The sequence below is a fragment of the Neophocaena asiaeorientalis genome, unplaced genomic scaffold (assembly GCF_003031525.2).
Source record: "Neophocaena asiaeorientalis asiaeorientalis breed wild unplaced genomic scaffold, Neophocaena_asiaeorientalis_V1.1 scaffold714, whole genome shotgun sequence".
Classification (NCBI taxonomy): domain Eukaryota; kingdom Metazoa; phylum Chordata; class Mammalia; order Artiodactyla; family Phocoenidae; genus Neophocaena; species Neophocaena asiaeorientalis.
In genome coordinates this window covers 1,243,161-1,249,249 of record NW_020175660.1, presented here as the reverse complement: position 1 = coordinate 1,249,249, position 6,089 = coordinate 1,243,161, and the positions used below count along the sequence as shown (strand labels likewise).

General features: G+C 35.9%; 1 protein-coding gene across 1 annotated transcript in view; it reads right to left on the bottom strand.

The window, feature by feature from the left end:
* The window catches only part of BMPR1A (bone morphogenetic protein receptor type 1A), an 87,230-nt gene that overhangs the window by 59,626 nt on the left and 21,515 nt on the right, over positions 1–6,089 (bottom strand). The window contains exon 2 of the mRNA XM_024731428.1: positions 1,419–1,533. The gene's annotated coding sequence lies outside the window, so the exon portion shown is untranslated. The remainder of the gene's footprint in view (positions 1–1,418; positions 1,534–6,089) is intronic.

The following is a 6,089-nucleotide window of genomic DNA, read 5'->3' as shown; positions in this document are numbered from 1 at the left end:
CCCAAAAAAAAAAAAAAAAAAAAAGATTAGGAAGGAAAAGATGAAGAATCAGATTTGGCACTGAGACTTTGAGCGTGGGTGACAAAGAGGTCCAGTAGTAGAAGTGGGAACACTGAGTGTGAAGCAAGCAGTTGAAAATACGTGTCAAATCTTAGAAAAGTGTCACAGCAGAGATATGATGTTGAGAGAGATCATTTTAGAGGTAATTGCTGAAATCAAGAGATTAGGAAAGACTTAAAAAGGAAAAACAAGAATTTCAATTATAAAACCTTAGGGACGGTCATTATTTAATCATAGGAGGACAACTATTCTTTAATTAAAAAAATAATAGGAGAAGAAAGAAAAAAATTTTGAGGGAGTAATTAAAGAAGTAGAACTAGAAGAGCACAGGGTCATAGAAGCCAGCAGCATTTCATGAAAGGAAAAATGGCAACTACTACAGTGATTAAAGAGTATGAAACCTAAAAAAAGACAATTAGAAAGTCATGAATATTTCTCAAAAGAACAAATAGACCAGCTTGGAAGGGACAGAAGGATGATGAATGAATGCTATAAGGAAGCAGAACCTACTATTTAAAGAGGAAAAAGTATAGACCACTTCACAAAAGTGTATGTTCTGGTTTTTATTTTTTATTTTTTTGTGCGGTACGTGGGCCTCTCACTGTTGTGGCCTCTCCCACTGCGGAGCACAGGCTCCGGACGTGCAAGCTCAGCGGCCATGGCTCACGGGCCCAGCCGCTCCGCAGCATGTGGGATCCTCCCAGACTGGGGCACGAACCCGTGTCCCCTGCATCGGCAGGCAGACTCCCAACCACTGCGCCACCAGGGAAGCCCCCTGGTTTTTATTTTTTTAAAGTACAGATCCGTGAAGGATTAAACCTTTTACCTGATGATCTGTCTCTATGGATTTGAAAATAATGAACTTGATTTCTCTGTACATATTGTCTTAGAATGACTTCTTCTCCCCTGTCCCTTATGTTACTGCAGTTCCCACTTCTTTGAATAAATTCTACCTCCAAAGATCTATTATTCAAAGTAACAATTTTATCCTAAATTCTAAATATGTGGAAGTTTCAGAATAATGTAAACATTCATTTTAATATAATCTTCCATTCTAACCTGTTTTGTCATCATGAGAGGAAAGAAATTATTACATACATCACTTAATGCTTATTTGCTACAATTAAAGAAAGTTGTATTAGTAATAAATACTTTTTACTCCTGAAGAGGTTCAACATTTATAAGGAGAGAAAAGTATGTTATAACTATTGATACTTATGAACTCATAAGGAAGGTGATTAAAGAATAAAGAAGCTAACATAAAGCTGCAGTGGTAATACAGAAGGACTATTTTCAATTGTTAAGAAATGAGAATTTTCATATTATTCTAATTATTTTCTTAAAAGTCTTTTTCTTACCTCAGAGATGTGGCTAGATAAAACTGTACTTCCAATTTTCTCCAAACAGCTTTGACCTATGCTTCCATCTCATGAATTCCAAGACAGTATTAAACTGATGCATATTTTCATAAATCTGTTTAGAAAAAAGGAACATATTCAAGACTGAAAGAATGTTTATTTGTCAGAATAACACATGTAGAAGAAATAGCAAAATTTTATCATGCATAAAACTATACATTTTCAATGTAAAGTCAACGAAAACTTCTACAGTACTTTAGAAATCTATCACTTCACAAACTTCTGCCCAAACAAGTTTCACATTTTGAGTATTTTCAACTTTACAACATAGTAGTTCTGCAGAAAAAATTACTCACATGTAAAATTTCTGTCATCAGCCTAAGCTTTTGAAGAAAAAAAAAATCACATCTCAAACTGAAAAATGATAACAGCCAGAAGCAGCACTAAAATTTACAATTCTACAATATTCAGATTCCTACTTGAACAAAAATTGGACCACCCAGCCAGTATTTCACTTTCTATCACAAAGTCTCAGTAAGCAGTTTTAATTTCAAACTTCAGCCTAGAACATTAGGAATTGTGAGGGTCAAGAATTAATTGCACTGCTTGGTCTAAGTCCATGGCATAGGTTTCAACTGTGTTACTACTGCATTAGCACCCTACTGCTTTAAGAGACAACGTTCATAAATCTAAACGAGGAAAAACATTAAAAATTTTAATTTACTGAAAGGCAGGTGTGCTGTTTACTTACAGATCATAAAAATAATTTCATTGAATGTATCTTTTAACTGAAATGTCAAATAGTACAGTATTCTGTTTCATATTTTAAAAAGAAAAATTTTAAGCTGTATGAATATTACTTATGTCCCACTGCAAGGTCAAAATGCCTTTGTCTTCAAGCCCATTTCGAAGTATCACTTGTGTCACACTGAGGTTTAGTAGTCTTGGCAATAATGACTAAATTCATGTAAACTGGGGCAACCTGAAACGGTCTAGCATATCAGATAGCCTTTCTTACGGACAAGAGTCTCCACTCGGCAGACAGGCTGCCATAGGGCCATGCTAAATCTTTCATGGTCCAACTAAAGACAGACTGACCCTGAAAGCAATTAGTAATGCTTTGTCTGCATTTAGAAGCCTTTTAACAGTCTTCTCAATGCACTAGTTACCTACAACTTCACCAGACCCCTGACATTTTTCAGGGTATTCACATGACTATAAAACTCTTACACCATCACTCAGAGAAATCAGGGAGAGCAGTAATGGAGACCTGGTATTTAGGTGTTTTTTTTTTTCTCTGAGATAATCATAGTCTTAAAAAATTTACCTTATACTAATCAAAAAATAAAAGCATTGTGTTTCCACTTTAGAAATGGCATAAAGATTTTCCTCCAAAGCCATTCTTTGCCAATAACTCCGTTCTTCCCTAAGGGTGTATGGAAGAGAGGGGAGGCAATCACTACATTAAACAAAGCTCAGATTAACCTAGTCTCATAAAGTTTTAAATAGTCCATCAAAGTGACTATGTTTAAAAATATATGGCTCGCATTCGTACTTTCCTGGTGGCGCAGTGGTTAAGAATCTGCCTGCCAATGCAGGGGACATGGGTTCGAGCCCTGGTCTGGGAAGATCCCCACATGCTGCGGAGCAACTATGCCCGTGCGCCCTAGAGCCCATGAGTCACAACTACTGAGCCCGTGCTCCACAACTACTGAAGCCCGTGTGCCTACAGCCCACGCTCTGCAACAAGAGATGCCAACCGCAATGAGAAGCCCACGCACCGCAACGAAGAATAGCCCCCAATCGCCACAACTATAGAAAGCCCGCAATGCAGCAATGAAGATCCAACACAGCCAAAAATAAATAAATTTATTTAAAAAAAAATATGGCCTGATTCTAATTCTACCAGATATTTACAATGGATCAAACAATAAATAAAATTAGCATGTAAACCACTTATCAACCATTGTTTATTATAGCACTATTTATTACAACACTGCTTCCTTGGTGTGAAAAAAAAGCTACAAGCTTTATGCTAAAGTTAATTAAAAAGAAAGGAAAATACATAATCACAAAGAATCTTCAAATATACCACCTGCAAAGTCCAAGACTCTGAATTATCTATCCTCCCTCAATTCTCTCATATGTACAAATACATGACAAATCATACACTTCAGAAAACCTTTTCTAAGGATTGAATTTAAGACTGGCTAAGGAAAACCAAGTAAGATTTCACTTCATTACTAAGAGGAAAATAAAAGGCAATCAAAGGACAGGATGTGCTTCACGATTCAGGTCTGCAAGTCACTTTTTACATACTAGAAATTGTGTGAGTCAAAGTAAACCGTTTCCTAACCTTTGCAACTACAGTCCTTTAAGCAGAGATCTATAAATATGTACAGGCACAGAAATAGGATTTACATAGGCAAAATGCCTGCAACAACTTTAATCACTCAATTTATAAGGTAATTTGCCACAGGCTTTTAGCACTATAAACTGTGTTTAACAGTGACAAGGGATCCAGTCAGAACCAAACACTAAACAATTGTAAGGATTAATATTTTCACCAAAGATTTTGTGCCTGGGCTTCCCTGGTGACACAGTGATTGAGAGTCCGCCTGCCGATGCAGGGGACACCGGTTCGTGCTCCGGTCGGGAAGATCCCACATGCCGCGGAGTGGCTGGGCCCGTGAGCCATGGCCACTGAGCCTGCGCGTCCGGAGCCTGTGCTCTGCAACGGGAGAGGCCACAGCAGTGAGAGGCCCGCGTACCGCGAAAAAAAAAAAAAAAAAGATTTTGTGCCTGAAATTTTTAAGTTTCTTAGTTCTAGAAAACATATTAAGTTAAGGTAATTCTTTTAAAAACACATTAGAGCTTCTTAATGACTCATAATAAATGAAAGGTGAATCTTTCTGGATATATTCTAGTACTTTGTAATTCAGAGCGAACATTGGAATTTCCTCAAAGTTAATAAGCATTTGCAAACATGGGAAAAGTTCATTTTAATCCCATATTGCCTTTACAAAAATCTTTTTTGCCATAAAAATGTACACATCCCTCTCGGTTTTCAAAATTATTAAAGTGGTTAAATCTTAAAGCACTGGGATACTTTAAAGATCACTAACCATACAGAATCCATCAGTGACAAACATCAATTGTGGATATTCTAGTTATCTTGCGGTGTTAGACATTACCTATTAACTCCTATATTAGTAAGATTTGCAAAGGAACTAGTATAAATATGCTTTTGATAAATACTCAGTCTAAGACAAAATTTAAGATTGCTTTTCTATTTGTACCAGATGTCAAAAAGTAGATTTCTTAGTATTCACAAAATCAGCAATACTGATTGTACATTTTTCCTTCCACCACTCCAAATCCCCTTTCTTCATTTCCCCTCTCTTAGCATTCATAAAAAGCACCCCACATACTGTATAAGTACTGCTGTAAACATCATAGCTGCAATTATAGAACCATTTTTAAAAATAGCAAATTACAAAATAATCATTTTACAAAACATTTCAGTTGGGCTCTTAAACTAAAGGTATTACTATTAAAACTTTCAGTACATTAGCTAAAAAACTCAAACATTATGCTTCAGAAAAACATAATACAGTTTTAGCTGTAACTCAAATGAACAGTATAATTTAGATTAGTTTATCATGCATTTCTATAATAAAGGATGTAATCCACTTAATACAGAAAGGGGGGTCAAACGTATTAACAAGTTATATTCTAAATGTTCCAAAAGTTCATTTATAAATTGAATATAAGCTTGATTTAGAAACTCAAGATGCCTTTTCTCATAAAACTAAAGATATAAACAGTGGCATTAAACCCCAAATACAAATAAACTTTAGTGTATAATTCTATGATAGCACTCTTCCGCTTAAGCATATTTCCGTATCAAACTGTAACTTTCTTATTCATTGCTATATCCTAGAACTTAGCACAGCTAATGACACAGAGTAGGATTTCAACAAATATTAGCTGATCTGAAGTACTGAATAGCAAAAACTCAGTGATGTGAAACTTAGTTGTCTAGAGAACAGAGAACCAAAAGGCATGGGGAAAAAAGCTTCTTCCAAAGAGATATGACAAAAGGATGCCTAACACCAGGGTTAGAAAGCTCTAGTCTAAGCCAATAGTGTCAATTTCCATCCCCCCTGCCAATGAGAGGGTTAGCAATAAGCATCTGATGCAATTCTGGACAACAAGACAAGACACTAAGTTTGCTGGGGAGCTTCTGGGAAAGGTTTTCCCAGGCTGATGAAAAAGAGACACCCAGGTGAAAACACGTACTTTTTGCAGGTAACTTTGGGTTTGAATTGTTAAGCAGAACAATGGCAGCCATCTTAGGACCATGAGGAGAGAAACTGCCTAAGAGGACAACCCAACAGAAAAAGAATGGCAGTGTTAAAAGATGGAAAAAACCTGGGTGGTCCTTGGTGATGCTGCTATGCTTGAATGAAATAATCCTAGAATCATTTTACTAACTTGCATCTTTTTATTATAGTATATTCAACCCTTTTATTATTTATGTAATTTTCAATTACCAAAAGTAACCCAGTGGATACAGTCATTTAGGGATAGATACACTATTTCAATGAATTCAACTGTTATTTACACAGTGATAACTCTCTTAAATTTATATCTTTTTTTTTTTTTTTT